This window comes from Plecotus auritus, assembly GCF_963455305.1.
Source record: "Plecotus auritus genome assembly, chromosome: 9".
NCBI classification, from domain to species: Eukaryota; Metazoa; Chordata; class Mammalia; order Chiroptera; family Vespertilionidae; genus Plecotus; species Plecotus auritus.
The window spans coordinates 138196077-138219095 of NC_137783.1; the positions used below are offsets into that span (position 1 = coordinate 138196077).

The 23019-nt window shown below is 41.5% G+C and overlaps 1 protein-coding gene and 1 pseudogene across 2 annotated transcripts in view; both read right to left on the reverse strand.

The window, feature by feature from the left end:
- The window catches only part of CSTPP1 (centriolar satellite-associated tubulin polyglutamylase complex regulator 1), a gene marked incomplete at its 5' end in the record, with an annotated part of 189165 nt that overhangs the window by 140279 nt on the left and 25867 nt on the right, over positions 1 to 23019 (reverse strand).
- Positions 20663 to 21843, reverse strand: LOC308257765 (neurofilament light polypeptide-like; annotated as a pseudogene). The gene has a single exon. The product of its transcript is annotated as a neurofilament light polypeptide-like (transcript).

Below are 23019 nucleotides of genomic sequence, written 5' to 3' on the forward strand. Positions count from 1 at the left end.
TTCTCCCTCATCACTGATGTTTCTATCTCTCTCTCCCTTTCCCTTCCTCTCTGAAATCAATAAAAATATATTTTTTTAAAAAAAAAGAATCACTGGTTAAAAACATGGGCTTTGGAGTTTAGAGAGACCTGAGTTCCATTTTCGGCCCTACCAATTCCTAGCTGTATGACGTTGAGCAAATTACTCTCCAAGCCTATTTCCTCATGTAAAAAGTGGATAATAATACTATTACTGTTAGTAATGACAATATTATTAGTACCTACACACCATAGGATTATAAGAATTAAATAAGGTAATGCATGTAAAACACCAGAGTTCTTGGCTTGCTATATAATGTATTTTCTTAAAAGCCTATCTCAAAGGGCTATTGAGTGTCTACTTCAGTAAACAACAAAGGCCAGAGCTTCAGATATAGCTGGTGCTCAACAAATGACTGTTCCTCCTCCTGAATTGTAACTTTAGAGGTATGACAATGGTATCGAAGGCATGCTTCACATAAAAATTTCCAACTCAGTGTTTTCCACTTACCATCCAAAAACATTCTTTTTATCACAACTTTCTTTTGGAGTAGTGAGAATAAAAAACCCCAAAGTGATGAATATCCTGACAAAACACAATTCCACAAAGCTATTGCCAAGATGGACATCTGCCTCTTTCATAGTTTTATCCTTTAAGAAAATATGGATAAATTAATAAAAATGAGTATTTCACAAAACTATTCCTAAAATCCTGGTGGTCCAGTAACACTTATGAAGCAAACAAGTTTATCTATCCCAGCTCTACTCTGAGAGTCTTCATTTAACAACGGTGACCTAGGGCTCCACCACATGTTCACCAGCCTAAAGTCCACATGAACGACATGTTTACATTCTGTTACTTATTCTGTTCATTTGAGTGCTTCCCACAACTAACAACCATCAATCATTGCAAAGGTCTCCAGTCCCCCACCCCCAAAAGATGTGAAGACAAAATCAGTGCTTTATCAACAGTTTCCAAGTGGAAAACTACTTCTCTAAGAAATGGCAAAACTGAATGAAGCTGTGAGATAATACATGCCAATTTCTGGTATTAATTGTTTTATAATTAAGTATATATTAAATTGAGAGAAGAAACAGCCAAGCTAACATTAAAATCAGCTATATTTTCACTTCTGTATTCTCCTTCCCTTCTTGCACCTACTTATCCTGACCCTACAAAAATATTTCTTCCTTTGTCTATATGGGCTTCTATGACTTAGATCTACCTAAGGCAAGTACAGGATTTTTTTAAATGGTAGAAATGAAAGTGCTCTGCCATACTTAGAAGAAAATCATGCTACTTCTCCCTAGCTCCATGGGCACAAATAAGTGTGAAAGCCCTTTAAGGGAGGAATGTTTGAATCAAAGTACTTTTATCCTCCTAGAAAGACAAAAGGAAATTTTTGGAAAACAAACTATTCTTTTAAAAAAAGAGAGGGGGAGAGAAAGAAAGAAAAATAAAGGACTATACCTGCTTAATCTACCAATCAGATGTTTAGAGTTTAATATAATAATGATAACAATAATAGCTACCAATTTTGAGCACCTGTGAAACTTATTGAACAACAATGTGCCAGATACTGGGCTAATTATTTTACATGCATTGTTTTATTTAGTCTTCACAACAATCCTATGATAGGTGTTTTGATTATTTCCATTTTACAAATGGGAGAACTGAGATTTATAAAATTAAAGTAACTTGCTCAAGATCATGCAGCTAGTAAAAGAGAGGCCAAGATTCAAACCAAAGTTTGCCTCTTACCAAGAACCCCTGCTCTTAACACTATACCATACTCACTCACCATTGACATTTTGTAATAGTTTGGAAGTAAATATGATTTTTACACATAGACAAAGGCAGGGTGTATGTTGATAATAAAATCACCTGAGAGTTGTCCATTTGTGTCTATATGAACTCACATGTTCGGGGGGGGGGGGCGGCGGTGGCAATTAACATTTGTATGAAGTTAGACCTTAAGAACCATCCCACCCTACCCACCCTAGTTCACAAAGTGGAAACAGAAAGCCCTGGTGCTCTTTTTATCAGTGGGAGAAGAGAAGCAGCTAAGAGCCAGCAGAGGCAGGAAAAGGTTCCTCCCTTCTGAGAATTTCACACAAGACAGTGTGAAGAACTCTAATTGCTGTTCTCTGGCAGTTTCCTTCACCTGCAGCTCTTATCAGTCCAATGTTCCCTTTGTGGTTAAGTGTACCACCCAATCCTGGAAAACCCTTGCAGTTTATCAAACTTCAATGAAACAGAAGTTCAAAGCTTTTGCCTGGCAATAAAACATGAAGAATGTCATTTTACATTACTTTTTAAATGCAAAGGAATATGTTTTAATTTGTGTGAATGATTAAAGAATACAAACTGCACACCTGCATCCCTGGAGGGCAAAGATATATGGGCACCTTAGCTGCCCTTTTGGAAAAGGAAAATCATTTCAGATTGCCATTTTCTCTTTTGCTTTGCTGGGACTTCCACAAGACCAGAATTAAGTATGTTTTCTAACATGTACCAATAAGGCTCTATTGTTTTGAAATCCACACTGAGGCCCAAGCATCCATGTCTTGCTCAGAAAGGAGCTCTGTCTGAGATAAACACTTATAACTTGAACATGCTGCCCTGAAAAATCCAAGTGAAATAAGAGTAAACACTGTATGATCTTCACATGAACCTCTCAAATGAAGGAAGTTGTGGATCAGAAATTTCTTGGTTCTGTTGAGTCACCTCCTACTGATCTATTAATCTCTATACCAGATATGCTCCTGCTATAAAAGGTTTCTGGAGTCAGGCTGACCTCAATTTGATTACTAGCTCTGGCAATTATTAACTATGTGACTTTAAACAAGTTACCTAATTTCTCTGCCTGCCCTTTTCTATAAAATTGGAGAATAGTAGCTACCATCTAAGGTTGTAGTGAGTAGTAAATAGAATAATGTATGTAATAATCTTAAGCATATTGCTTTGACACATAATATGTGTGCTATAAATATAAGCTATTTTTATTATTGTTATTAGTTGTTACTATGTACCCCTCCACGACACTGCAAAACTCACTAGACAATAGGGTTTCAATGCTAATGCACACCAAGAGACCAACCTTCTATAGCCTTCTACTCACTTATTTATAGTTCGGTTCATTCAACCAAATATATTTATAGATTATCTTCAAAAATTCCTGGGCTATATAAAACCGTACACACAGGGCAGACAGAAGTAGGTTTATAGTTGTTCATATGAAAAAAAGACATGTAGGTTATGATTATTACAATAGCTTTATTAACTCAAAAGAATGTCACAGTGCAACTGGAGACCTACTTTTGCCCACCCCTGTATAATACTACACGTAATCCTATACCCATTTCAGTTATAGCCTTTAAACATGTGGGAAGCATTCACTTATTAACTGCTGCTCAGAAGACTCTAATTTATATGGGGAAAGTCCAAAACTATTTCTTTTTACTCCTTTCCAAGGCTTAAATACCATCAAAGTATTAGTTGTTTGTTTTGCAATTAAATGATAAGGGGTCCCATTTGGAAGTTTTTGCTTGAGGGGCCTAGAATTTCCACCTACAACATTAGTTAGACCACTCTTATTATTTAATACAGAGTTCCTATACTAGAATAAACAAGTCTCACTGGAAAAATATTCACATGAATTATATGTAATATTAATAAATATACACAATAGCAGTGTAAGAGAAAAGCAGAATATATATATTCAATTTAAATATGACTTTTTCCTTCCTTGTCAGAGTGCTTTTGAGAGACATTTTGGTTTTTGAAGCCTCTGAGCTTCAGATGCTGGTTGGCACAAATAAATGTTGAATTAAATTAAGGCAGTCCTCTGAGATTAAAAAAAAAATATTGCTATTAACCAACAACCTGTCAGGTAACTTAAAAAATTCAAGTTCAAGATCATTTATAAATCACAAATATGATACAGTACTGATCTTGTTAAATACAAAGACTTAGCTTAATGGTTTAAAAATTAACAGACCTTTAAAATTAATTACTTACATCCTCTGTCTTTACTGGTATGTCCTGATCTAGGGATATAGAATGTTCTGGGGAAATATTTTATCACCCATACACGACCATCTTTGATCTTAGACCACACTCAACCAATTTCCTTTAATCAAAGGAGATGGAGAAATGAGGGAAACTAGCACATGCAATCCTTATACAACCCAATGAGGTAGGTAGTAAACTGTTTTTGAAGCTCAGAAAGGTTAAGGAACCTGCTCAAAGTCTAAATAAATGGCTGAGCTAGGATTCAAATTTAGATTTGACTCCAAAGCCTATGCCCTAACTCTCAAAAGCAAAAATAAAAACAAAAGAGTGCTCACTTCAGCAGCACATATACTAAAATTGGAATGATACAGAGATTAGCATGGCCCCTGCACAAGGATGACATGCAAATTTGTGAAGCATTCCATATTTAAAAACAAACAAAAACAAGAAAAATCTAAACACTTATAGTGTATCCCATTTAACACTTATTATCTAGATATTGCTGGCTTTCCATTGTTAATATTAGAAAAGAAGCTTAAATTGGGAAACCAGACAGTTGAAGTACTGGCATGATCTTTACATTTTAAAAAATGTTTATTTCTAATTACATATGTAATTATTTTCAAAGATTCAAATAATCCAGGACAAGTTAAAAACCAAATCCATTTCCTACAAAATAATAGCATTCTAAGCATTTTATGGGTATTAATGTATTTAATTTTCAATACTATGAAATGGGTACTTTATTCCATCTCAATTTTATAGATAAAAAAGTAAGATTCATATATGTAATTTATCTAAAGAGTGAGCAGCAGAGACAGGATTTGAATCCATGTCTTTGGTCTGCAAAACATTATACTGCAGCCTTTATTTTTTTTTAATATGTTGTTATTGATTTCAGAGAGGAAGGGAGAGGGAGAGATAGAAACATCAATGAGAATCATCAATCGGCTGCCTCCTTCACGCCCCCTACTGGGGATTGAGCCCGCAACCCAGGCATGTGCCCTTGACCAGAATCGAACCCCGGACCCCTCAGTCCGCAGGCTGACGCTCTATCCACTGAGCCAAACCAGCCAGGGCTATTGCAGCTTTTCAAGAGTTATGCAACATGACTTATATCAAATGGACTTTTCTAAGAACAAGTTTAAAAATTAAGGAAAGACCTTTTACGTTAATAGTTAATTATAAAACAGACAAAACTAATACATCACTTTTGGGCATCCAAACTACTGCCATACAGCTAGTCAAACTCAAATACTAAAAGACAAGCCAGGGACCAGCAAAGCATTACACATGTGTTAACATCACCTGTGACAACCAGAAACTAGAGGTGACTAAAGATCTTTATGTAAAGTAGGGGATGGAAAGCTAAAGTTTACTTACCTCAACCAATAGATAAGTTAACAGCTGTGCAAAGCTGAGTGCTTTGACACTCAAACAGTCCCTAGTCAACCATAATCCTTCCCTCCTCCCTCCTCCTTCCTAATACTGGTGATTGTTAATATTTTGGGGACGTCAATTAAGGCTAAGTGCTTAAATTATATTGCTTCCATATTTCCAGACTGAATCTCATAATGCAGAATTAGTAGGTTGGAGTTTTGCAGTTTTTTAAGGAGGCTTTTACAGAGGTCCAAACTTAAAGCACTTAGCTAGCTCACCATAACAAAATGTACTGCCTGAATGTCAGAGAAATTTAAAGTGGCACTTAAGTTTCCCACAGTTACAATCTATGGGACACATGAAGAACCCAGGTAAAATTGTCATCACAATAGCTTTGCAAAATAGTTACTCAAAGAGCAGTTTAGTTACCAAATCAACTCCATAAACATTCACAAAATGGTTTTCCAGAACCAGGTTTAAAAAAACAACACCTATACATTGACAAACATGGAATAAATCATGTACCACCTACGTCATGTCAGGCCAAAAAATATTAAAGTTACAGGGTGAAAATTAATTGTGCTATATAGTCATGGTTAGCCTTTGAGGCAAACATGCATTTATAGATTATTAGCAATTAAATTTGGTAATATGAAATTTAACTATGACTATATGGATTAGTGATATTACTGCACCTACATTAGGTACTAATGCAATAACATCATCACTTGGCATTTTGCATTCAAACTTTTCCATTAAAATTAGTTGGCACTCACAATTCACAAAACAGTAACAGGATCTCATTTTATCTACTGGCAGAAAGATACAGAAGAGTTCTAACTTAAGGCCACTGAAAATTCATGGGCTTAGAATTCCTCTCTCTTCTGGTTGAAACTGCCTCTGTATGAAGGTGGGGATTCTTTTTCAAATGACAGTCTCATACGTCAGTCCCCACTCCGAACTATGTCTACACTCTACTTATGAAATGTGGCTCATAATAATGCTCAATAATCCCTTCAAGTTTCTATTTTTGTTACGAAAATCAAGTATTTCTAGTGTAGATATTTGTAGGTGCCCCAGAAGCCTAGGCCAAGGTGCACAGATGTCATATAGGGTGAAGAGCAGAGAGTCCCTAGTTTAGTTTACATAGAAAACACATGCCAACATATTAATTTAGCTGAACATATCTAAATTAATGGTGTAAAACTCCTAAGTATCCTATAAAAATATATTTTGGACTTCATTTTTACAGGCTGACATAATTTTTCATTCATCAATCTTAGGAATGTTGCACTGTCCAAGCCTACCTTTCCTGCCAGGCTCCATTGGAATGCCACCTTCTTCAGGAAGAGTTCCCTGATTCTCTCCCAGCCAGAAGCAATCTTCCTTTTCCTGAACTCCCTAAACACCTATTTTAATTTTTCCAGTATCATCTTACTCCTTAAATACAGATAGGAACCATGACTCGTTTATTTTTTATACCCTTTGACACTCAGGACCATTCAGTGTCTTCCGCGTTGCAGTCACTCAAATACTTACTAAATGAACACATAAACTGTATCCCTATTTATACACCCTGATACTATTCTTTATTCAACTCTACCATTTTAGCACTGTGCCTCCCAGGTGGGAAACTCTAAGTACCAAAACACATTCTGATACAATATTAGGGTTCTTACAGGAAGAACCTCTTTCTGTTGCCTTTTTACTGTTCCTTCTCTCTATTCCAATGAGAAAGCACTTGTTCCTTCCATTGTTACTAAGAGCCTCATTATGTTCAAGGGAAAGTGGAAAAATGCATTCGATGCAATTACCAGTTCCTCAGAAATTTGGGGGCTTTTTGTCATTTCAACATCCAGGACTTGAATAAAAGAAAGTCCAAATCCTTTTCACTCGTAAGAACTATTTTCTTTTTTCCTTTTGAGACAAAATGGAAGGACACAGCACAGGAAGCAGTCCTCAGTAAGCCACCGTTCATAAACAGCTTTGCTCTAAGCGTAACAAAGGTTCTGTTGTGCTCTTGCATGGCAGGGCCAGTAAGCAGCAGGAGCAGATGAACTCTTTAAGAAACAAAGGTTCTGTCTTCATGCAAATGTTTGCATTAATAAAAAATGAAGAGAAAGATATAGAAAATGCAGGCTAGCTGGACATAATAGGCTCTAAACGGGAGGTTTTTCACATTTTTCAGGCAGAGTCAGCAGGTCTTTTAAAAACTTTGTCATTCTGAACATTTCACAGACATCACAAGAAAGACATGCAAATAATAGAAGCAAATCAAAGGACATCCCGCTGCTCTGCTGGCGCCTCCCTCATCCACGCCTGGTTTGTCATTTTCTGTTAACCCTAGTGCTGGCTGCTGTTTTGTTGAGGAATGGAGTCCCTGGCCCATGTGGCAGTACATGTCCAGCCAGCTGGCCCTTGCACTGATGGCATTACAATGCAAGCCATGTACTACCACTCAGGGACACGTGCTGCCAGGCAACAAGTCCCATGTGTGATTATTACACACTGGCTTACAAATCTGCATAGGAAAGAACCTCTAAACTAACCACTTAATAAGATATATCACCTTGAGTGTGAGCATCACTGAGTAATTCTCTCAAGATGGACTTACTGAGGACCAGCCTTTCAAAGTGAAATATACAATAAAGGCGTTAAAATAAATATAGAAAATTTAAAACCTTGTGAGGGGAGAGGTTTACCTAACACTATGTGCCAAGCACTGTATTAAGTGCTCAACCTACATTATCTCACTTAATCTTCACAACCACCATTTAAGGTAGATACTTATTATTCCCATTTCACAGCTGAGTAAATTGAGGCCCTGGGAGTTTATTAACTTGCCAAGGTCACACAGCTAAGACTCAACACTATCTGGTGGCAAATTCCTCTCCATTCTATACATTTTTCTCACTCCTTATTTCTGTGTTGTTTGTGATTGAAACCTAACTTACTCTGAAAATATCACAATAACTATATACACCCACTGAAGGACTCTTTCTTCATTTTAATAATTTGGAGTCTTTATCATTCTTTGTAGTTGTTTTTAATCCACACTCACCTGAGAATATCTTTTCCATTGCTTTTTCAAAGAGAGTGCAAAGGAGGCACAGAGGGGTGAAGAGAGAGAGAGAAACATCGATGTAAGAGAGACACATCGACTGGTTGTCTCCCAAATGTGCCCCCACCTGGGGCAGGAAGCAACCCGGCAACCCAGGTACATGCCCTTCACTAGGAATCGAACCCTCAACCCTTTGGTGCACAGGGCAATGCTCTAATCACTGAGTAATACTGGCCAGGGTATCATTCATTTTTATTTTTATTATTATTTTTTAAATAAATCTTTATTGTTTAGATTATTATAATTGTTCGTCTTCCCGCATAGCTCCCCTCCACCCAGTTCCCACCCCACCCCATGCCCACATCCCCCTCCCCCACCCCACTATCCTCATCCATAGGTGTATGATTTTTGTCCAGTCTCTTCCCACACCCCTCACACCCCTTTCCCCCCGAGGATTGTCAGTCCACTCCCTTTCTATGCCCCTGATTCTATTATATTCACCAGTTTATTCTGTTCATCAGATTTTTTATTCACTTGATTTTTAGGTTCACTTGTTGATAGATATGTATTTGTTGTTCATAATTTTTATCTTTACCTTTTTCTTCTTCTTCCTCTTCTTAAAGAGTACCTTTCAGCATTTCATATAATACTGGTTTGGCAGTGATGAACTCCTTTAGCTTTTTCTTATCTGTGAAGCTCTTTATCTGACCTTCCATTCTGAATGATAGCTTTGCTGGGTAGAGTAATCTTGGTTGTAGGTTCTTGCTATTCATCACTTTGAATATTTCTTGCCACTCCCTTCTGGCCTGCATAGTTTCTGTTGAGAAATCAGCTGACAGTCGTATGGGTGCTCCCTTGTAGGTAACTGTTTTTCTCTTGCTGCTTTTAATATTCTCTCTTTGTCTTTTGCTCTTGGCATTTTAATTATGATGTGTCTTGGTGTACTCCTCTTTAGATTCCTTTTGTTCGGGGTTCTCTGCACTTCCTGGACTTGTAGGTCTATTTCTTTCACCAGGTGGGGGAAGTTTTCAGTCATTATTTCTTCAAATAGGTTTTCAGTATCTTGCTCTCTCTCTTCTTCTGGCACCCCCATAATTCAGGTGTTGGTACGCTTGAAGTTGTCCCAGAGGCTCCTTACACTATCTTCATATTTTTGGATTCTTTTTTCTTTTTGCTTTTCCAGTTGAGTGTTTTTTGCTCCTTTGTATTTCAAATCTTTGACTTGATTCTTGCGATCGTCTAGTCTGCTGTTAGATCTCTGTATATTATTTTGTATTTCAGTCAGTGTATGCTTAATTTCTAGTTGGTCCTTTTTCATATCCTCGAAGGCCTCACTAAATTTATCGGCAGTTTCTAGAAAATTCTTGAAAAACCTTATAACCGTGGTTTTGAACTCTATATCCAGTCATTTGCTTTCCTCCATTTCTTTCATTTGTGACCTGTTTCTTTGTCTCCACATTTTGGCTGCTTCCCTGTGTTGATAGAGTGGCTTTGTGTGCTAGGTGTCCTGTAGGGCCCAGTGGCTCAGCCTCCCCAGTTACCTGACCTGGACACTCTTGGTGCACTCCTTTGTGGGCTGTGTGCACAGTCTTGTTGTAGTTAAGCCTTGATTGTTGTTGGTATCAATGGGAGGAATTGACCTCCAGGCCAGTTGGCTGTGAGGATCAACTGTGTCTATGCTGGGAGAACTTCTGTGCTGGAGACAACCTTATGAGGCAAGACTTGTTTCAGTGGGGCTTTGGTCCTCACTGAGTCTGCCCTGAGTGTGTCCCTTATGGATCTGAGGAGTTGTAATGTGGATGGTCCCATGCTGACCACTGGGTATACTGGCTTTTGGATCTCCAAGGAGGTGCTAATTTAGCCTCTGCCTGAGGCCACCCAGCAGGAGCTATGGAGAGATCTGCCGATTCCTCTTCTTTGTTTGGGTTTTGGAGGTGCCCAGATGAGGCCCAGCTGTGAAGCAATGCAGGCTGCTGTGGGGCCTTGGGCCTTCTTTTGGATGTTCTGGGTCTCTCTGACTCAGCTGCAGTTTGTTAGGTGATTTTAGATTTCAAAGGACCAGGCCATTCATATGCAAAAGCCTCTGTGCACAGCTTGGGTGGGGCGGGGTCTCAGGGCGGAGCAAACAGCAATGGCTTCCCGTCAGCCCTGCCCTAAGAGGCCCCAGGGTCTCAGTGTCCCTTGGTAAACACTGCAAGCACCTCTGAGAGAAAGCCACCCTCGAGTTCCGCCCGATGCCAGACAGTCCAGTTTCTCCGCGTATGAGTCTGGGTCCCCAGAGTCTCGCCCGGAACTGGAGTTCGGAGCAGTCGGGAGCTTGTGTCTCCCTCCCGACTGAGAAAGACAGCTGCGTACTCAGTTGCCAACCCTCTCCGTGTGCATGCCTTCATACCTCTGTCTTTACTTCCGCACCTCCTCTGAGTCTCAGTGTGCTTTTCTCTTTCCTTCTAGTTGTAAAATTTCCACTCAGCCAGCCTTCCTGTGGTTCTGGATGATGTCCGTTTTGTCTTTTAGTTGCAGTTTTGAAGTGGTTGTGTGAGGCAGCAAGTTCAGGTGTTTACCTATGCCACCATCTTGGTTTCTCTGCATCATTCATTTTTAAAAGTGGTTCTTTTGCTAGATTATGATAAGAATATAATTAAAGTTATAAAAGATATAATTAAATAGGTTGTGTATAATTTTAGAGCATTCAGGAACCTCCTAAGTTTATCTATAATTTCCCTGAGAGTTCCTGGCCTACATTATTTTTAAAAAGCCCCAAACCCAGAACTCACATCTTTCTTCCTAGGAGCACCTAATCAGTGTCCTTTTACAATAATGATCCATCAAATCCCTGATCTGAAAATTTCTGTTCTTCTCAATTTCCACTGAACAAACTATTCCTCTTCTCCAGGACTTGAAATCACTGTGTTTCCCACAGACTGTCCCATTGGCCTTTCTTGGTTGTACTTAACTTGAAACCAGTAGCCAGTCACTTCATTACTATTCTTACCTCTGCTCCTGAATTACAAAAGCTTAAGGAGTAGGACTTGAAGATCATATCATACAACTCTCATCATTTTACAGATTAAGAAATTGAAGACTTTCCTCATCTTTTTCCCTCTTGATCCAGTCAGGGGAAATTCCTGAGCTTGCTCAAATGAAGCCCTAAAATTCTCCATATTTCTCTCTATAACCATATTGCCAAATTTCTCCTTTAAACAGCCTGGCCAATGTGGTTCAGTGGTTGAGCATCAACCAAGAGGTCACAGTTCAATTCCTAGTCAGAGCACATGCCTGGGTTGTGGGATCCCCAGTAGGCAGCGTGCAGGAGGCAGACAATCCATGATCTTTCATTGATGTTTCTATCTCTTTATCCCTCTCTCTTTTTCTCTCTCTCTGTAAAATCAATACAAACATATTAAAAATATAAATAAATAAACAAAGCAAGCAAAATAAACCATGGCAACAACTGAATTATTTTCAAATATTTGTTCATACTCCCTGAATGCACATAATTTTTAAAATGGAGTAGTCAAATAATATTACCCAGGCTTCCTTTATCCTGTTGAGAGTCCATTCAGGTCTCTGGTGACAATCATAATCCAGGAACAATTATAAATAACTAGAGGCCTGGTGCATGAATTCATGCGCGGATAAGGTCTCTCTGGGTGGCCTGCAGGGATCGGGCCAAAACCCGCAGTCCAACGCCACCTGCAGCTCCCACTCATCCTGGCCCCACTGTGCCTGCCACAGACTCACACCCAATCAGTCCTGATTGGGAGAGGCTTGTGCTGCTGCAGCAGCACTCGCCAGCCATGAGCCCTGCATCTGGCACCCTCTCAAGGGGAGTGGCCTGCAGGGTCAGGCTGAAACTGGCTTTCTGACATCCCCCAAGGGGTCCCAGATTGCAAGAGGGTGCAGGCCAAGGTGAGGAACCCCACTGGTGCAAGATTGAGCTGGGGAGGGACCGCTGGAGGGCTCCAGGGAGTGTCTGGCCCATCTTGCTCAGTCCTGATCAGCCGGACCCCAGCAGCAAGCTAACCTACCGGTCGGAGCATCTGCCCCCTGGTAGTCAGTGCATGTCATACCAGTGGTTGAGCAGCCTTAGCATATCATTAGCATATTATGCTTTGATTGGTTGTTCTGTTGTTCTGCCGTTCGGTCTATTTGCATATATTACCCTTTTATTAGATAGGATTTTTGTCCCAGGTTAAAAGTGATATGTGATATGATAAGTAATAACAAGTATAACTAGTGGCCCAGTGCAAGAAATTTGTGCACGGGGGAGGGAGGGTGTCCCTCAGCCCGGCCTGCATCCTCTCTCATCTGGGACCCCTGTGGGATCAGGCCTAAACTGGCAGTCGGACAACCCCCTCGCAATCCAGGACTGCTGGCTCCTAACTGCTCACCTGCCTGATGGCCCCTAACCACTCTGCCTGCTGGCCTGCTTGCCCCCAACTGCACCCCCCTGCCAGCCTGCTCACCCCCAACTGGTCCCCTCTGCTGGCCTGCTTGCCCCCAAATGCCCCCCACCAACTTGATCACTCCCAACTGCCCTCCCCTCCTGGCCTGATCACCCCTAACCGCCTCTGCCTCGGCCCCGCCACCATGGCTTTGTCCGGAAGGATGTCTGGAAGGTCTCATGCTCTAATTAGCATATTACCCTTTTATTAATATAGATAGGATATGACATACTGCCGTAACTATAACATATCTACCAGTATTACTCTATGAGAATACATACTTCATGCGATAGGAAGGCATTTAATACATCACATTGTATATGTTGTAAGTAGTAGGAAAAACTGTATTCGTAGCAATAATATACACCCTGTGACGTTCCTTCCTGATTTGAGAATGGTTCCCCAGTTCTTTGAACATTTCCTGGCCCCTAATGTTTTGTTTTGTTTTTTTGTCATTCAGTGTAACTTTATTTACTGTTTATTACACATGATTTGAGGTCTTTAATTTCTAACCACCAAAGTTTCAAAGGACTATTTTTTCCATGAAGTTTAACATTAACATTAGTGAATTCATGTATTCATGTGTTTTTATTGTAAACATCTGAATTATGTTTTTATTTTTTATTTTTTTATTTTTTTATTTTTTTTACATTTCTTTATTGATTAAGGTGATACATATGTGTCCTTCTTCCCCCATTACCCCCCATCCCCCCAACTCATGCCCTCACCCCCCTGTTGTCTGTGTCCATTGGTTAGGCCCATATGCATGCATACAAGTCCTTTGGTTGATCTTCCCCCTTACCCCCACCCTCCACTACCTTCCCTCCAAGGTTTGATGGTCTGATCGATGTTTCTCTGTCTCTGGAACTGTTTTTGTTCATCAGTTTATGTTGTTCATTATATTCCACAAATGAGTGAGATCATGTGATACTTATCTTTCTCTGACTGGCTTATTTCACTTAGCATAATGCTCTCCATCTCCATCCATGCTGTTGCAAATGGTAGGAATTCCTTCTTTTTTAGCGCAGCGTAGTATTCCATTGTGTAGATGTACCACAGTTTTTTAATCCACTCATCTGCTGATGGGCACTTAGGCTGTTTCCAAATCTTAGCTATGGTAAATTGTGCTGCTATGAACATAGGGGTGCATATATCCTTTCTGATTGATGTTTCTAGCTTCTTGGGATATATTCCTAGAAGTGGTATTACTGGGTCAAATGGGAGTTCCATTTTTATTTTTTTGAGGAAACTCCATACTGTTCTCCACAGTGGCTGCACCAATCTGCATTCCCACCAGCAGTGCACCAGGGTTCCTTTTTCTCCGCATCCTCGCCAACATTTGTCATTTATTGATTTGTTGATGATAGCCATTCTGACAGGTGTGAGATGGTACCGCATTGTCGTTTTGATTTGCATCTCTCGGATGATTAGTGACTTTGAGCATGTTTTCATATGTCTCTTGGCCTTCCTTCTGTCTTCTTTCGAAAAGTTTCTATTTAGGTCCGTTGCCCATTTCTTGATTGGATTATTTATCTTCCTTTTGTTGAGTTGTATGAGTTCCATGTAAATGTTGGAGATTAAACCCTTATCAGTGATAACATTGACAAATATGTTCTCCCATGTAGTGGTCTTTCTTGTTGTTTTGTTGATGGTTTCTTTTGCTATGCAAAAGCTTTTTATTTTGATGTAGTCCCATTTGTTTATTTTTCTCTTTATTTGCCATTGCCCTAGGAGCAGTATCAGTGAAGAAGTTCCTTCGGCATATGTCTGAGATTTTGCTGCCTGTGGATTCCTCTAGTATTTTTATGGTTTCCCGTCTTATGTTCAAGTCCTTGATCCATTTTGAGTTTATTTTTGTGTATGGTGTAAGTTGGTGGTCTAGTTTCATTTTTTTGCATGTATCTGTCCAATTTTCCCAACACCATTTATTGAAGAGACTGTCTTGACTCCATTTTATGTTCATGCCTCCTTTGTCGAATATTAATTGGGCAGTGGTTTGGGTCGATTTCTGGGTTCTCTATTCTATTCCATTGATCTATATGTCTGTTCTTGTGCCACTGCCAGGCTGTTTTGAGAACAGCAGCTTTATAATACAGCTTGATATCTGGTATTGAGATCCCACCTACTTTGTTCTTCTTTCTCAGGATTGCTGCGGCTCCTCGGGGTCTTTTTTTGTTCCAGATGAATTTTTGGAGAGTTTGTTCTAGGTCTTTGAAATATGCTGTTGATATTTTAATGGGGATTGCATTAAATCTATAGATTGCTTCGGGTAGAATGGACTTTTTGATGATGTTGATTCTACCAATCCATGAACACGGTATGTTCTTCCATCTGTTTATATCTTCCTCTATCTCTTTTTTCAGTGTCCTGTAGTTTTTTTGCATATAGGTCTTTTACTTCTTTAGTTCAGTTTATTCCTAGGTATCTTAATTTTTTTGGTGCGATGGTAAATGGGATTGCTTTTTTAGTCTCTCTTTCTGTAAGTTCACTATTGGTGTATAGAAATGCCATAGATTTCTTGGCATTAATTTTGTATCCTGCTACCTTGCCGAATTCATTTATTAAATCTAATAATTTTTTGATGGAGTCTTTAGGGTTTTCTATGTACAGTATCATGTCATCTGCGAATAAGGACAGTTTTACTTCTTCTTTCCCAATTTGGATGCCTTTTAGTCCTTCTTCTTGTCTGATAGCAATGGCTAGTACTTCCAATACTATGTTGAACAGGAGTGGTGAGAGAGGGCATCCCTGTCTTGTTCCTGTTCTTAGGGGAAATGGTTTTAGTTTTTGTCCATTGAGTGTGATGCTGGCTGTGGGTTTATCATATATGGCCTTTATGATGGTGAGGTATGATCCTTCTATTCCCACCTTGCTGAGAGTTTTTATCAAGAAAGGGTGTTGGATTTTGTCAAATGCTTTTTCTGCATCAATTAATATGACTATGTGACTTTTTTCCCCTCAATTTGTTTATGTGATGTATCACGTTTATTGATTTGTGGATATTGTACCATCCTTACATCCCTGGTATAAATCCTGCTTGGTCATGGTGTATGATCTTTCTGATGTACTTCTGGATCTGATTTGCTAGGATTTTGTTGAGGGTTTTGGCATCTATGTTCATGAGGGATATCAGCCTGTAATTCTCTTTCATTGTGTTGTCTTTATCTGGTTTTGGTATTAGGGTGATGCTGGCTTCATAGAATGAGTTTGGAAGTGTTCCTTCCTCTTGAATTTTTTGGAATAGTTTGAGGAGGATAGGTTTTAGTTCTTCCTTGAATGTTTGGTATAACTCTCCTGTGAAGCCGTCTGGGCCTGGGCTTTTGTTTGCTGGAAGCTTTTTGATGACTGCTTCAATTTCTTCCATAGTTATTGGCCTATTGAGATTTTTAGAATCTTCCTAATTGAGTTTTGGAAGATTGTATTTTTCTAGGAATATGTCCATTTCCTCCAGATTGTCTAGTTTGTTGGAATAGGGTTGTTCATAATATTTTTTCTTAACAATCCTTTGTATTTCTGTGGGGTCTGTTGTTATTTCGCCTCTATCATTTCTAATTTTGTTTATTTGAGTCCTCTATCTTTGCTTCTTGGTGAGCCTAGCTAGAGGTTCATCAATCTTGTTTATCCTTTCAAAGAACCAGCTCTTGGTCTCGTTGATCTTTTGTATTTTTTTTTTTTGTCTCTATGTCATTTATTTCTGCTCTAATCTTTATTATCTCCTTCCTTCTGCTCACTCTGGGCTTTTCTTGTTGCTCCCTTTCTAATTCTTTGAGTTGTAGCATTAGATGATTTACTACCATTTTTTCTTATTTTTTGAGGTAGGCCTGGAGAGCTATAAACTTCCCTCTCAGAACTGCTTTCATTGTGTCCCATAGGTTTTGGATTGTTGTGTTTTTATTGTCATTAGTTTTCAGAATGTTTTTAATTTCTTCTTTGATCTCATTGGTAACCCAATCAATATTTAATAACATGCTATTCAGCTTCCAAGTGTTTGAGTGTTTTGGATTGTTTTTATTGTAGTTTATTTCTAATATTATGCCATTGTTGTCTGAAAAGATGCTTGGTATGATTTCAATCTTCTTGAATCTGGGGAGACTTTGCTTGTGACCCAGTATGTGGTCTATTTTTGAAAATGTCCCATATGCACTTGAGAAGAACGTATATTCCGCAGCTTTGGGGTGAAATGTTCTGAAGATGTCAATTAAGTCCATCTGATCTAGTGAGTCATTTAGGATTGTTGTTTCTTTGCTGATTTTTTTGTCTAGAGGATTTATCCAGTGATGTCAGTGGTGTATTAAAGTCCCCTACTATGATTGTATTGTTGTCTATCTCTCTTGATATGTTCCAGGAGATTTTTTTATGTATTTCGGTGCTCCTGCATTGGGTGCATATATGTTTACCAGGGTTATATACTCTTGTTGTATTGATCCCTTTCGTATTATGAAGTGGCCTTCCTTATCTCTTGTTATGGCCTTCACTTTGAGGTCTATTTTGTCAGATATAAGTATTGCTACCCCAGCTTTTTTTTTTCATTTCCATTTGCCTGAAAGGTATTTTTCCATCCCTTCACTTTCAGTCTGTGTGAGTCCCTTGTTCTGAGATGGGTTTCTTGTAGACAGCATATATATGGGTCATGTTTTTTTTTTATCCATTCAGCAACTCTATGTCTTTTGATTAGAGAATTTAGTCCGTTTACATTTAAAGTTATTATTGAAAGGTACTTGTTTGTAGCCATTTTTATTTTTTGAGGCTGTGTTCCTTCTTACCTTTTTGTTTCTTCTTTTTACAGCATTCCCTTTAGCATTTCTTGCATTGCTGGTTTGGTAGTGATAAACTCCCTTAGCCTTTTTTTGTCTGTGAAGCTCCTGATTTCCCCTTCAATTTTGATTGATAGTCTTGCTGGATAGAGTATTCTTGGATTGAGTCCCTTGCTTTGCATTACTTTGTATATCTCCTTCCATTCCCTTCTAGCTTGATGTGTTTCTGTTGAGAAATCATTTGATAATCTGATGGGGGATCCTTTGTAGGTAACTCTCTGTCTCTCTCTTGCAGCCTTTAAGATTCTCTCTTTGTCGATAACATTTACCATTGTAATTATGGCATGTCTTGGTGTGGGTCTTTTGGGATTCATCTTGCTTGGGACTCTTTGTACTTGAGTAACTTTTTTCTTCCCCATATCAGGGAAGTTTTCTGTCATTATTTCTTCAAATAAATTTGCTAATCCTTGCTGTTCTTCTTGTCCTTCTGGCAGCCCTATTATATGTATGTTATTTCGTTTTGCATTGTCCCAAAGCTCCCTTAGGCTCTCCTCCTGCTTTTTAATATTTTTCTCTAGTTGCTGTTCAGATTGGGCTTGTTTCTGTACCTAATCTCCTAACTCCCTGATTCAGTCCTCTGCTTCTTCTTGTCTACTGTTGTAGCCTTCCATGGTGTTTTTGATTGTAGCTATATCATTTTTCATTTCTTCCTGATTTTTGCATAGGTTGTTGATTTTCTCATCCATCCGGTGTATAAACTGTATGATCATTAGTCTAAATTATTTTTCTGTCATGTTGCATGCTTCCGCTTCACTTATTTTCTTACTTGGCGATTCCTCCTTTTCTTTCTTCTGGGGATTGCTTCGTTGTCTCCCCATTCTGACTATCACCAGAAGGTTCAGATGTTGAGTTGCGGAAGCCTGGACCATGTGCAGTGGGAGTTTTGCACCCCCCAAGTGTCACTGAAGAGCTCTGATACCAAGACGTGCGGTTGCTGTGGGTTGGTGGGAACCATGCTCGCCCTGGGTCAGAGTCACAGGCGCTTAGTGTGGCCTCGTGTGTGCACCTAGAATCAGGGACCCTGCCTGCACCACATTGAAATAGAGAACCCACTGGCGTGTGCCAAAACTCAAAAATCAAAGTCCCCTATTGCGTGTCAGGAGTCAGAGGCTCCCTGTGTCCATGCCGAGAATCGAGTACCAGAGTCTCTGTTTCTTGGTGCTACCTCACACTGAGAATCAGGTCCCTGTGTGCACATGCGCCAAGAATTGGAGTCACTGGCTCTTAGTGTGAATGTAATGGGAATCAGGGATCTCAGGCGCACGTAATGAGGAACGGAGTCTAGTCACTGGTGGTCAATGCTGCCTCCTGTGTGGAGATTCAGGGTCCCCGATCTGCCCGGGAGACCGGGTTGCTCAGTCGCACTGTGTTGGCAGGAGGTCCACTTCTGCCCTGCGGTAAAGAGCCTTCTGTGTGTGCTTGCCCTGAATCAATGTCAGGTAGCTCTGCCCCTTAGTGTGGGTGTGGGGTCTGGTCATGCGGGTGTGCACTGTGGAAAACAAACTCCCTGTGTCCATGTACCCAGGCTCAAATTCAGCGCTGCCTTCCTGTGTGGGCACAGGGGTCTGATCGTGGGGAACAAACTTCCTGAGACCGCACATCCAGGTTCAAATTCACCACAGCCTCTCTAAGGTGCAGGGTCTGGTCATGGGAAACCAACTCCCCGGGTTTGCATCCCCAGGCTCAAATTCAGTGCTGTCTCCCTGCATGGGCGTAGGATCTGGTCGCAGAAGACAATCTCCCCAAGGTCGTGCACCTATGCTCAAATTCAGGACTGCCTTCCTGCCTAGGCGTGGAGATGAGTCGCGGGAAACAAATTCCCCGAGTTCGCAAGTCCGGGGTCAAGTTCAGCGCTATCTCCCTGCCCTGCGTGGGCGCAGGATCTGGTCGCAGAAGACCACCTCCCTAGGGATAAGCGGCGAGGCTCCAATTCCGCTCAGTCTCCCTGCCTGGGCACGGAGATGAGTGGTGGGAAACAAATTCCCCAGGTTCGCAGGTCCGGGGTCAAGTTCAGCACTGTCTCCCTGCCCTGTGTGGGCGCAGGATCTGGTCACAGAAGACCACCTTCCTAGGGATGAGCGGCTAAGCTTGAATTCTGCTCAGTCTCACTGCCTGAGTGCAGAGACTAGTCGCAGGAAACAAACTTCCCATGTCTGACACCAAGGCTCAAAGTCAGGCAGAGTCACCACTGCTTTGTGTGTGCAGAAAGCCTTATTGTGCAGCTGGGGTCTGGTAGTTTCTATGTCGCTGCCGCGGGGGCGGCGGGGAAGGGGGATTGGGTTTGTGACTCACAGAAATCTGCGGCTGGGTGCCTGGAGTCCTGGTGTCCCTGGGTCTGCAGCTGTGGTGGCAGGTCTTCTACCAGAGCAGCTGTAGGGTCCTGGTTTGCTTCTGAGACCAGACTGGGTGGTGGCAAGGCTAGGATCCTAGTCTCAAGCAGTTCTGTTCTTCAAGATGGCATGGTCTCTGTGCTGCCAGTGTCCTCCCCGGAGTGTTTGCGGCAGCCACGGGGTTTTGCCATCTAAGACTGCCCAGACTGGCAGCCCCCTGGAAGAACTGCAGGGTCTAACTGTCCCTATTTCACTCACACACATACCTCTATCGCTCCCTCACTCTCTCACACACTCTCCCTCCCTACCTTCCTGCCAGTCGCCATCTTGCCTCTAAACATCTGAATTATTCACATTGTCACAGATCCTGAACTCATAAGCATGGACCATGCACAGGCTGGCAGCAAGCCAGAAAGCCACTCTGCAAGCAAACAGATACTCTGCATAAGGAGAAAAGTCATAGCACAACATTTAATGTCCAACCTGAGTCACCTCAGAATGTTATATATATTGACTTCTTAATTCATATAGTATCGGGAACGCAACTGCTCGGTTGGTGATGGGGTTGACCTGGTTTCAGGAGGATTATTCCTGAAATAATTAACCTTTCTTCTTGATTTCTTGCTCCTCCCCAGCACCTTCATCTTTCTTCTCGTTCTCAGCTTCTTGGGCATCTTCTCCTTTACTTTCACCTCCTTCTTCTTCCTCCTTTGCATCCTCAAATTCTTCTTTGGCACCTTCTTCCTCTTCCTCTCCTTCCTCTTCATCAGCCACTTCCTTCTCCTCCTCTTCAGCTTCTCCTTCAGAGGTGGATTCATCCTTAGGTTCCTCGGCTTTTGCAGTCTCAATGGTCTCTTCCTCCTGGACATGGCTGGTGTATTAAGAAGGGAAGGAGCAAGCGGACATCAAGTAGGAGCTGGTTTGTAAACCACCGTAGGCAGATCGACCAAAGACCTGGGAACTCTGGGAATAGCAGCTGGCTATGCTTCCCACACTAGTGAAACTGAGTAGGGTCTCCTCACCTTCCAAGAGTTTCCTATAAACTGCAATGTCAATGTCCAAAGCCATCTTCACATTGAGGAGGTCCTGGTAGTCTTTTAAATATCGTGCCATTTCACTCTTTGTAGTTCTCATTTTCTAATCTGTTGATTGTGTCCTGCATAGCACTAACGTCGGCGTTCTGCTTATCCTCCGTCTCTTGCAGCTGCTTTCCCAGCGCTTTGTTCATGCCCAGGCATGCTTTGATCTCCAGGGTCTTGGCCTTGAGCAGGTGGCAGCTCTCAGACACCTCGTCCTTGGCGGTGTGTACCGCGTAGGTGTTCTTGGCAGCGCTCTCAGTCAGCAAGGTGAAGCAGCTCTTGTACCATTCTTTGGCATTCTGCATGTTCTTGGCAGCCAGCTTCTCGTACTGGGCACGGATATCCTTGAGCGTGGCGGAGAGGTCGGACTTGGAGAACATGTCCATCTCCACGGAGATCAGCATACTGGATCTGTGCCTGCAGCTCGGTGATCTCCTCTTCGTGCACCATCTTCAGAAAGGCAATTTAGTTCATCAGGCTGTCGATGCGCTTTTCCAGCTCAGCGCAGGCGAGAGCCACCTCATCTGCACCTTTGCGCGCCTCCATCAGCCAGCCCTCTGCGTTCTCATGGTTCAGCACCTCTTCCTGGTAGCGTGCCTGCAGGTTGCTCCCAGTCCCTTCCAAGCCCTGGTGCCTGCTAACTGCCCACTGCCCTCTCCTCGCCAGGGATGGGACACGGTGGGGCAGGGCACAGGCATCCCATTTTTATTAAAATGTTCAACCCGGGCCTGCTCCACCAGTGTCTGCAGGCAGCCCGGGGGCAGACAGTGATCGCGGAGATGCTGGCCAACCCCGCCTGCCTGGGTCCCTGATCGGGGCCTGGACCCTGCGGGCGGAGTCAGGCGCTGCCCGCGCCACCTGCCCAGTATCCAATAGCCACCTGGACCCCGTGGGTGGTGTCAGGCACTGCCCGCTGGCCTGCCAGGTCCCCGATCACGGCCTGGACCCCGCGGGCGGTGTCAGGCGCTGCCCACCCGGCCTGCCAGGTCCCCAATCGTGGCCAGGACCCCGCAGACGGCTCAGGCACTGCCCGCCCTGCCTGCATATGCAAATTTACCCGGCATCTTCATTGGGTTAATTTGCATATAACTCCTGATTGGCTGTGGGCGTAGTGGAGGTACGGTCAATTAGCATCTTTCTCTTTTATCAGTGTAGATAAGTGAGATAATAAGTGAAAATAAGTGTGATAGTTAATTTTCTTTAATATAATGGTTGGTTGGAAGATAATCTAAGTACTGATAATCAGATTACTGAATTATACTGAGCCCTTAATTTGGAGACAATCAGAAAAAGCAAATTATTACATGACTTTATGACAAAAGGCAGAAAAAGAAAGTATTCTAGAAAAAGTAAAGAATGAGGTTATTTCAGGGGGGGAAATAGCAAAGCTCAACAGTATTGTAAATTTGGATAATCAAAACATAATCCACCCTAACCGGTTTGGCTCAGTGGATAAAGTGTAGGCCTGCAGATGTAAGGGTCCCAGGTTCGATTCTGGTCAAGGGCATGTACGTTGGTTGTGGGCACATCCCCAGTAGCGGGTGTGCAGGAGGCAGCTGATCGATGTTTCTCTCCCATCGATGTTTCTAACTCTCTATCCCTCTCCCTTCCTCTCTGTAAAAAATCAATAACATATATTTTTTTTAAAACAAAATCCTATCATAAGGATTTCAAAGATCTGGTTGAATAAAATATAAACAAATAGAGCACAGGAGAGGGTGAATTGGGACAGGGTGGGAACAATTCTTCTTGATGTATGCTTTACATATTTTTGAACCTGTGAATGTGTTATCTAGTCAAAGCATGTGTGTGTGCATGTGTGTGAGCACGCACACATGCAGATGTATTAGGAAGGGCAGAAGAGAGAAGTTTAAAACA